Genomic DNA, 11,004 nt, shown 5'->3' with positions numbered 1-11,004 from the left:
ATTTTTCCACGAAACATCTAGCATTGAAAAATGAACGATTCTCCATATTCTCTTCCCTGACTTGTCGACGAAACGAGCATGGATATCTCAAACTTGATTGATTGATTGATTGTAGGGTTTAACGCGGCGACGAAACGCAGGCGATGAGGCGCGCCGTAGTGGAGGGCTCCGGATTAATTTTGACCACCTGGGGATCTTTATCGTGCGCCGAAATCTCGTACACACGGGCGTCTTTGCTTTTCGCCTCCATCAGAAAAGCGGCCGCCGCGGCCGGGAATCGAACCCGCGACCTCGTGCTCAGCAGCGCAATTCGCATTTTATCGTATATCCCTCTCCGGACATACGCGCGCACGCGCACACAGAAATGGTCAGTATAATTAACAAGCGCGACATGCGTAAAATAATTCCGCAGAGACCGCTTGCCCACACGCAACTGGGTTGTTTCAAAAGGCACGCTGCACTTTGAGTATACTGTAAAACTTCGTCAGTTCGGCCCCAGCTAATTCGGGATTTCGGTCAGTTCGGACGCAGCGTCTGGTCCCGTTCAAATTCTGCATTGCTCTATTTCCGAAAACTCTCATTAGAGAGTTTTAGCTGACCGTTTTTGACGGTCCGCTCCGGTATCGGCTGCCCGCTCAGCGCAACCGGAGCCAACGCCGTTCGCGGCCAAGCGCGCCACGCATGCGCATTGGCGATCCCGCTTGCTATCGGAGCGGAGTGGACCGTGAAAAACGGTCAGCTAAAACTAGCTATTAATTCGGACATATTCGGTCGCAATTCAGTTAATTGGGCTCCCCACAGATTTATGGGGAAATAGCAGCGCATTCCGCTGTGACCGCGCTTCAGGTAATTCGGATTTGCACCAGAAATCAAACGCGCTCATAAAAAACTTCAAGATCGGAGTGGGACACGAACGAGCTTGTACTTCTCGGACACACACACACACACACACACACACACACACACACACACACACACACACACACACACACACACACACACACACACACACCCACAAAGTCGCATGACACTGGTTCAGTCTTGCCGACAACCACGGCGACCACGGATTTGTCTGGTTTTTTTTTTTTTTTTCGTATCGAACACTTTTGTTTCGTTCTCTATACAGCGTGTGCGTGCAAACGACAATCACTGAATTAACAAAAATAGAAGTTTGATGATGTTCAAAGCATTTTTGCAGTTATGACCGTACGCGCGGTTAATTCGGAAATGCTCTTCGGTCCCGTGAAATCCAAATTAATGGGCTCTTACTGCACATGTTTCGGGAATGTGTTTTTCTCACGCACTCGTGTGACGTCATTTACATAGCTTGCTTTCGTGAAAAAAAAATCATGGCTGTTTCAGGCTTGAAACTAACCGTTGTAAGCGACTATGCAAACTAGAGAACCCCCAGGTTCAATGTGAACGCGAAATGGCAACTGGTGATAGGGCCAAGAATTTCACTGGGTAAGGAGGAAATACCACAAGTTTATTTCCGGCACTGACGGCGCTTCTTTAAAAAAAAACAAAACGAAGAAGCAGTGCCTTCAGGCTTCCGAAACAGCAGTTAAATAAAAAAAAACAAGAAAGAAGGCTTCAAGAAAATTCTTTTTCAAGCTTTCCCCCCCCCCCCCCCCCATCTCCCCCTTTCTCGCGTCCAGTTGCCGCGGCCTTATTTCCTCCCGTGCTTATCTGCGATTGGTCGGCAGACAGGGGCACAAAGCCGCAGGAACCGTCCAAAAAAGCGGCTAGCAACAGCTGACGCTTGTTTCCCCTTGCTCCGGAGTGGTGGACGACTTCCAGAAGCCTTGGCGACATTGGTCGGGTGGTGATTCATGGGCGACGTCACGACCCCGCCGGGTTTTCGATGCTTCGTCGCTGGGCGGCCAGCGGTCACGGCGCAAGTTGAGAATATCAAAGTCACTCCAGCGTTTGTCTCCGAGCAGACGGTTTCGAGCTTTCTCATCGTCTGCCAACGTCCGTGCGCGAGCCTGTCGTCTACCGTCTTCGTTGTGCGAAGTCATCTCCGCTTCGGCGATACTTTGCTCGTCGTTTTCGGTGCGTAGCTGAGTGAAGTCGAACGAGAGGCGCTTGCAGTGGACGCGACGTGATACCGGGCATTTTCTTCAGACGCGAAGTTGGCGCCGCGGCAGACGGACGTTCTCCGAAATCCGTCTTCTGGTCTGGTCCCGCTGCCATCGCAGAAGAAGCGTCGCTGATCGCTCCTGAACCCTGTGAAAACGTGAGTTTTTTGCCCTTATATGCACGAAAGGGATGCAGTATCTTTCGTAAGCTATGATTTGATAGCCCCCTATCCGGTCCTGCGTTCAACTTGATTGCGGGGCGCCCGTGTTTGGCAAGTCGAGGGGTCTGATTTGATAGTTCGCGATACATGCAATCGAAATTCGTTTGCCTTAGAGTTTTGATGGTCACTGGGCCATTCCGATATAGGTATCAGATAAACGGGGTGGTTGTTTTTCGAATGATAGGCTTTGTATTTTGGTTCACCACCTGGAGGTATCATTCATGATGATTAGCGAGACTTTCAGCGACGCTCTTGTAGGTAACGTTGAAATATGCGACAAAATAAACGGTCGTTGCGTTGCTCGAATTCTTGCATTACGGCACCCGTGACGTGATGTCGCAGTGCTTGGCGCCCATGTTTGGAGGGAATGGAGTAGGCCTATTATGTGTCTTTTGTAATGACGTGGTTGGTAAAATAGCTTTACTTCTGAGTCGCCCTTTTTGGGGTGTCTAACGAACGCGCAGCTCGTGCTATTTGCTTTGCTTTTTGCGGCCACATTTTTTTTTGGAAGTGGATATATTGCCGGCAGCCGGCACTTTAGCAAGTAGGGATATTTTGCCAGCACTGTATTCTGATTGGCTGTTCAGCCTTACTTCATTGTGGCGGGTATGTCCACCTTAATTAAACTAGTTAGATTTAGTTACATTAATGTCCACCTCCTCCAGGCGCACAATCAGCCGCAGTTACCGGGGCGCAGTGGTTGCGCATCTGGTTTCTAATCGCGAAGTCGCACGTTCAAACCCACTTCTGCTAAATTCAGTTTTTATTTCTTTTGTTTCTTGTGATTTTCTAGGACTGATTCGCTGCGTTTATATAATCAGAAACTCGGTTCTTTTGCGGCATTCCTTCGTTATAATTTATTCAAGACCTGCGTTTGTGTTGGGTTAGGTTGGGATGGGACCTGCCTTTACTGGTTGGGTTATGTTAGGTAGAATTGGTTAGGTTAGATGTTTCCTTAAAATACACATGCGAATAAATCACGCAAGAGAAACATGCATCTGCACTGGAGATAGTAAAATGCCGACTGCCGGCAGGATGGTCACATGTTCACCACCTGCCATTGGTAGCGCAAAATATCGTGTTCTTTGTCTTTTGAACTCAATAATCACCTAATACAAAACAGCTGGCACAATACCTGGGACAGATAAATTGCCGGCTGCCAGCAACATATCCGCGACCGATAAAATGCCGGCTGCCGGCACAATATCCACACCCTTTTTTTTTTTCATCGCTCAAGCCGCAGTCCTGCCACTGATTGCTTAGTTTGACCAGGTCTCATCTACGCTCTACGAGTGTTGTTTTGTGACAAAGTGTCTGCGGCGCAGGGAAAGCTCTTTTTTTTTTCTTTTATAGATAAAGTCGTTAGGTACGTTTGCCCTTTCAGATCATAAAACATACCCAGCTTTCTCGCTCAATATTCCGACCTCTCAGGAACCTATAAAAACCACTTCAGGAAAGTGATATTTGGCACAAAGCAAGAACTCAACGTAAAGTTGAAAACGCGAAAAGAACTTTCCAGGATTCCGAATATTTTTTGTGTAATTCGCTGTCAGATCTTACTCCCCTATGCCATGGAAACTATCCCCTATGGATAGTTTCCATGGCTCAGGAACTTAGTCGCGCAACGTGCGGGACTTGAAACTGTGCACACAGCAAGTTTCAATATTAGCTGTGCAAAAAAAATTTACAGTTCACTAAATAACTAGAGTAATCACTGTTGAAAGGACTGCCATGAGCGGGAAAGCTGCACATGATATGTTTTTAGAATGTGCCTGGCAGAGACAAAATGCAGTCACACTAGTTTTTGCGCTCCAGAAAAGCAGAAATCTTCTATGCGGAACCTTTTCTTGGTATAGTTTTTCCTTCAGTATCAGTGTCGCTTTGTCCCCGCAAGACTTCCGCCATCTTGTTAATACTGCGCACTGTCGAGCCTGCTCCACACCATTTCGCCGTCACTGTTCTGTTCCAACATCTGAATGTTGCTCCTAAACCGGCATATTTCCTCTGAGCCTCGCTGTTGAGCCGTGTTTGGGTGCTGCGCTTAGGTTCGTTGTTCAGCGTGTACCCCGACAGAGAGCAGTCGCGGGAGTTTCAGTTCCACCCTGGATAATTGAAATTCGGTGCACATTACTTATCTCAAGCTTTTAGGAATTATTACCCTGAGAACACTGCTTTGCCTAAACTTCTGCAGCGCTCCGTTCCAACATTCTACTCCCTAATGCCCCCAAAACGTATTCGGTATAAGGGTGTATCTAACAAACGTCGTAAGATGACTAGTCGCATTCAGTTTACCACTGCTTGGGCGGCGCAGCTTCCTGTTCTAAAAAAGGGCGGCGATCCCCAGAAACTTTTCTGCCCGCATATGCACCGACGATGACATAGCAGAAAAAACAGCTGTGGGGGGGCGGAATTCTCGGGGGAGGGCTCAGGGAAGTGCGTGTTGGTTCTCGACCCCTGTTACTTTCTGCGTACGTCGATGTCCTGCCGTAAAGGGCAGCCGTACGTAATTCCATTTTCAATCCCCCCCTGCCTGCAAGCAGGAAAGAATTGAAGGTGTCTAGTGTACTGCTGAAGACTTCCGATGCTGAAAAGAAAAAAACAACTTCCCCGTAAAAATTCCCCACCGGCCAGCCGCCCTCAGAAGGGCAATGTACTGCATCCTCCAAGCGCACCTGTTTTCAGCTGTTTTGTGCCAGCAGTTCAAGGCGGAAGGGGAAGGCATCTGGGTCCCTTCGCCTCTTACTTCCTTTGCGGCCGCTGCCCTGCCCTAAGGGCCTAACGAAAGGACAAGCTTCACCTCGTGGCACTAGTACAGTGACCTCCCCAGTACGTGAACTTTGACCCACCGCGGTAGCTCAGTGGCTAAGGTGGTGTGCTGCTGAGCACGAGGGCGCGGGCTAGATTCCTGGCCGCGGCGGGCGCTCTTCTGATGGAGGCGAAAAGCAAAAGCACCCGTGTGTAGGAGATTTCGGTGCACGTTAAAGATCCCCACGTGGTCAAAATTAATCCGGAGCCCCCAACTGTGGCGCTCCTCATCGCCTGCGTTGCGCCGGCGTGTTAAACCCTGCCGTCAATCAAATCAAGGACGTGAACCTTGAGGACAGACAACGGGTGAAAAAAGCAGCTGCCTCTTCGTCACGTGCCCCTCGCCAGGAGAGGACCCCCCCCCCCCCTTTTTTTTTTTTCACAGACTTTCACTTTCAAGGTGTACAAGAGAGGAAGTTTTCAGTGCGTTCCGAAGCCCAAAACACGGAAGAGTAACTCGTTGTTGCCCCTGGATTTGCAACAACCCTATGCTACAGAAACGAAAACAAAAAGGTTTCGTTGAGGGCGCCACCCATCTTTCTGTTTTAATTTAATATTTTTAATTTTTTTAAAATTGTAATTTATTTTTTTGGCTCACTAAAACTTTTGCCTCCTCATAGATTGATCTGCAAGATCGCCTGTTTTAAGGGAAACTCTTTTGGGCACATGCATTGAGTTACAGTCCGGGTCACTTATTTGCAGTAACTGGTTAGATATAAAGGGTCACGTGGTGTGACAAGGCCCGTTCGCATGCGCGAGTGGGCCTCGAATGGATAGGAGCTGCACGCGACGTCTTGGGAATGCCGCCTTGTCTGCTTACTTATCTCGCTGTCTAGCTCAGCGTCTCTCCCGCACTTCATGACTTCGTCAGGGGAAGGGGGCCCGCCATTTTTAAAGTGATTTTCTAATTCTCAGTTGTTGCGGTGGCCGAACCCACTTTATAAAATGGGTTTCCCAGAACGGGACATCAATTACACACCGCATAAACAACGGGACGTCTTTGGATGCATAACGGGTTTCACTGTAGACGAATGCAGTTAGGCGCCATAGGGTTGAGCCATGATGATGATGATGCTGAAAGCATTCTCTAACAGTCGCATAGATGGCACGTTCATAACATCAAATTCGGTTAGCTCAGGGTTGTCGTATGTTTGGACTTTGACTGATTGGATTGCGCCCTTTGCATTTTAATCGGAGAAAGCTTCGCGTTTCAGCCACCTTTCTTCCAGAGAGGGGCGTTAGATTTTTCTTTTTGGGAATTAAGCGGGATGGCGGAAGTCATGCGGGGTTAGTCGTCGTCCGCGACTTTTCTTAATTGTCTCAAAGGACAACGCAAGAGAAATCAGAGAACGAAGATGAAATAAGCAGTGAGGTGGGGGGACGGCTCTCTCTGAAGACGTATGTCACATTGACATGCACGTGTTTTTATTTAGGGGGGGGGGGGGGGGGGGGGGTATTGCTTTATAATTCGAGTCGTAGTGTACAAGGGCCTTAAGAGAAATTATACCAACATTGGCCTGTCCCGGCACATGCATATCTAAAACACTGCCGAGTTGCGTCTATTCTTTGCTGTTTCCTCAGCGGCTGCATGAGGCTCAAAGCCTTGCCTCAGCTTCGAGAAAGAAAAACGACATGATCCATTCGATCCACTCTGTAAATGTAGGTGAACAGCGCAGATGTTTTGCGCACGAGACAGAGGTGGCACAGAATTGGGACCAGGGGTACGAGTTCACTTATTGTGAACTAATTGTGACGAGTAAACAAAAGTTGGTGTAATGAGTCGTTTTAGCGGCCAATTGCTCTATGAGGAAATGTTTTAATGAAGCAAGGCCGCAAGGCGTTTTTATTTGCGCGCATTAAAAATGCACGGCACCTTAGCCATGTAAAATTACGCTTTAACAACAATGCGCATAACAGTTGGGCCACGGGAGGCAGCTTCGGGCTGCCAAAAATTGTCAGATACGAAGTCCTGAAGAGCAGTGCTGACTTGTTATCCTCTTAAAGTGCAGGATGCTCGCACTGTACGCAAACCGAACTCAGCAGGGAGTCAACGAACTTCGACAAGCGCGTAAACGCGCGACGTTTCGCGCTTCCGACCGGCGAAAGGGCGCGTCACCAAACGCCCGTGCATCCGGACGACCTTTCCCGATTCCTCCTTCTCGATCCGCGATTTAATTGCCGATTTCTCCGCGTCTCCCCTCAGAAGGCGACCTAAGCTGACCGAGGTCGGCCGGAGTGGGCCCGGCCGGTAGCGCGGTGCATTCCGAACACGCCTTTCGCCTCTCCCTTGGCGTCTCTGGGGCAGGATGTCTTCTTCTCTCGCGCGGAAGTTGGGTCAGGGTCTGCGCGAGCAGGACGCCTCGTTTCCCTCCCGCCGTTAATTTGGAGCACTCCGCCAGGCCGCCACAACTTCCGCTTCCGCTCGCGATGCCGCATGTCGAAGGGGCGCGCGTAGAGGCCAATGCGCCATTTGACGAGTCATTGTTATTATTTTCTTGCAGTGCATGTACACTTATTGCCATTGACTGTTAATGTTCCACCCCACCTCTTCCCCGCCGTGGTGGCTCAGTGGCTAAGGCGCTGCGCTGCTGAGCGCGAGGTCGCGGGTTCGATTCCCGGCCGCTTTTCTGACGGAGGCGAAAAGCAAAAATGCCCGTGTGTACGAGATTTCGGCGCACGTTAAAGATCCCCAGGTGGTCAAAATTAATCCGGGGCCCTCCACTACGGCACGCCTCATCGCCTGGGTTGAGTCGGCGCGTAAAACCCTACAATCAATTACCCCACCCCTTCCTTCTCAAACTCCGTCACATAAACGAAACACAGGAAACGCTTTAGCGCAGCCGCCCATGTTCAAATTCGTTCGTGCTAGTACACTTACAAGAGACACTTTACACAGGAACTGCGTATTTCAAGCTTCCCTCGTAACGCTGCTCCCCCCGTCGATCTCTGACCTCTTATAGAGCTCACCCATTCGTGCCCAGATTTCTTGAATGAGAACAGCGACGCCGATCATCCTTCTCGCCTTATCGGCGCCGCTGGTGCACACAGACCGGCTCTGCCCTTTCAGCTGAACTTCAATAGGGGAGAACGAGAAAACTTATATTTAACTATAAAGGAATAGCGCTGCTGCTATTCTAACCCTTTGATTGTACACGGGAAAAAGAATCACACGAAGGAGGCGTGCAAATAGACATGTGTGTGTGTTCCAAACTTTTTGCTTGATTTCAAGCGCGAAAAACGCTTCTAAAGCAGCGGGCTCGAGCCGAAGTTTGTTAGCGCGTGACGGTATACATGTGACCCGTTGAATACCTCCTCTACAGGCGTTGATTAGCTGGGTGGCGCCTTTAGATCGCCCAGCTCCGTGTGTTTCGCACTGACCTCAGCTGTAACAAAACGCAATGCTGCCTAGTTTTCATCCACTAATTTCAACGCATTCTGGCCTTCCAGATTTCGTTTGCGGCTCTTAAGCGTTGTATGATTCTTGGCGCTCTCGGTGTGTTCCATTGGTTCTAAAAAAAAAAAAAAAAAGTAAACTACGGCAGAAACACTTGAGACAGCTTACGTATATACATGGGAAAGCAACGTGAAATATTGAAATGTTTTCGAGCAACGTGTCTACATAAATTGACCACACAGGGCAGGTGGGATCCGATGCTGTGACTGCATGCGATGTCGCGGGTCTTTGCGCGTGTTTTATCGTTATAACTTCGCAAATGACGCTGTGTGGCGACACATACAAAGTGCAACCTTGTCCAACTTGAAAGGTATAGCCATTGGCGACGTACTCAGATCTATTCCAGCCACGAGAGACGTTTATTTAACTGGAAAAAATATCGCAAGGAACATTGAAAAACTTTCAAATTTCGCGCTAAACGACGCCGACAGTGACGCAATAAAGGCCAGCACTGAAAATATAGCTATTGGTGCGTTAAGTTCACTACTTCAGCATTCAAGTGATACGATATAGATGACCCACCTCGATTGACGGTCATGGTTCTTGGCGATGGCTTTGGTCGGGAGCCGCCAATCGCACAAACAAGACTTTGTGACGTCATAGAAACGCGCCGAAAAGTAGCTGGCAAGTGGCCTTCATACGTTTTTCTTAGTATCCCCATTATTCGTTTGACATTTCAGCCGAGCAGCGTTCTCTTGCTCGGCAGGCGCGTCTCGCCGGCCGGCCGCTTTTGCCGCCCGAGCTCGCGCTGCACAGGTGTCTCATGGCGACGGTCGCGCGCACGTTTTAGGGGCGAAGCACCTTAAGGCCGAGGCTGCGTCCGGCGTCCGTGCTCACGGCACAGCCCCGTGTAAATCGAAACATCTGTTAACAAAAGCTTCACAAAAGGTTAACAAGAACAAAATAAAAAGTTCACAAAAGGTTAGAGAGAGAGAGAGAGAGAGAGAGAGAGAGAGAGAGAGAGAGAGAGAGAGAGAGAGAGAGAGAGAGAGAGAGCTCCTGGAGAGCCGTGCTGCGCATACGCGAGGAGAATTGGATTGAATTGGATTTGGATTGGATTGGAAATCGTTTTAGCAGCAGTAAGCAATCTCACGGGTGATTTACGGTAAGAACGATCCCCAGTGCTTCGCCCACTCGTCGTGGTTCACTTCGTAAAGATGCGTGGATTTTTTTTTCCTTTGTGTGGTTTTTTTTTTTTTTTTTTTTTTCTAAGACGCGGGACATGCTTGATTTTGACGGCTATTTTTAGGCACTGAACACCGCCGCAGTTTCTATTTATAGGAAACATAAGGCTTTCACGTTAACAGGGACGTCGATATCAGTTATAGACCCCTTGTTTCCGGCGGTGCCTCCCTCATCTCAACAGCAAAATGACGCAGACCTAAGACTTTGCCGCCACCGGCTTCTTCGGTACACCGCCAAAGCGGCTTTATACACATCGGCATGTCCTCACCCCCTATCACTTTTGTCGCCGCCTTTGTGTGGCCGCTCAGCCAGCAACAGATGCTTGCCGTTTACTGCCCGCACGTTCACCCGTTTTTCCACCGCGCCGAGGAAACGAGCGGTTACCGCAAAGAAAAACAAAAATAAAGAGAAAACGGCCAACTGCGGGTCGGAAGGAGCCGAGTCGGCCAATTTCCTGTCGGCGAAAAGAGCCTCGTCGGCCCGAAACTTTCAACTCCCAGGGTACGTTCCGTGAAGTTGTCAAGGGCGAAGCGAATTTGGGCGGCTTCATCCTTTACTCCCGTTCTTTGACGAAAAACTCCCCGCAACTCCTCGTGCCAGGGCATACCAAATCCCGCCATGCCGTTATCTTTCCGCCACCGAGCCAACGTCCTGTGGGCGTCTTGACGTCACCGGACGCCGGTTGTGCCAGGTTTGTTGCGTTCGCGGTACATCGTCCGCTGCGCCGGCCGGCGCTAATGAGTATTGGCAGTTGTCGGTCACTCGGCTGGGTGCGGCCGACGGACTTTGCCCTACCTCCGAGCAACATCCGTTTGTGGCAGCGTCATTTTATGGCCAGCTTGGGACTGAGAATTTCGGGCGCATCGTCCAGCACCTTCCCATTTTTGTATTTCCTTTCTTGTTATTTTCATCTGGCGTAGCAAGCCAGGCCCAACGGCTCGGCCAACAGTCCCGTTGCCACTAAAGGAACCATGCAGACAATTTGCAAGTTTGGTTTATTCGAAAGGTTGATTCGTTAGAATAACACTGACACCACTTTTAACACAAACTTCGCGCAAATAAGTTATATAATTAGGAAACAAGAGAATTGCCATGCGACCCACTAACTCATTTCCCGCGAGAACCTATGTCGTAAAATGGGCAGCTGTGCGATTGGCTGAGGCCGGCAAAAGCAAACGCAAGTTAGGCAGGGTTTATAAGCTTGCAGAACGAGCTTTTTGTGCTTAAGTGGAATGCATATTCGTTTTATCGCAGTAAG

General features: G+C 49.4%; 1 protein-coding gene across 1 annotated transcript in view; it reads left to right on the top strand.

Annotated features, from left to right (window-relative positions):
- The first annotated feature begins 1,640 nt into the window (after positions 1–1,640).
- LOC144152228 (uncharacterized) overlaps positions 1,641–11,004 on the top strand; it is a 67,324-nt gene continuing 57,960 nt past the window's right edge. Inside the window, exon 1 of the mRNA XM_077683462.1 lies at positions 1,641–2,239. The gene's annotated coding sequence lies outside the window, so the exon portion shown is untranslated. The remainder of the gene's footprint in view (positions 2,240–11,004) is intronic.

Source organism: Haemaphysalis longicornis, unplaced genomic scaffold (assembly GCF_048455015.1).
Source record: "Haemaphysalis longicornis isolate Haplotype H1 unplaced genomic scaffold, Haemaphysalis longicornis Haplotype H1 scaffold_9, whole genome shotgun sequence".
NCBI classification, from domain to species: Eukaryota; Metazoa; Arthropoda; class Arachnida; order Ixodida; family Ixodidae; genus Haemaphysalis; species Haemaphysalis longicornis.
The sequence above is the reverse complement of the archived record's forward strand: the minus strand, read 5'-3'. Positions and strand labels throughout refer to the sequence as shown.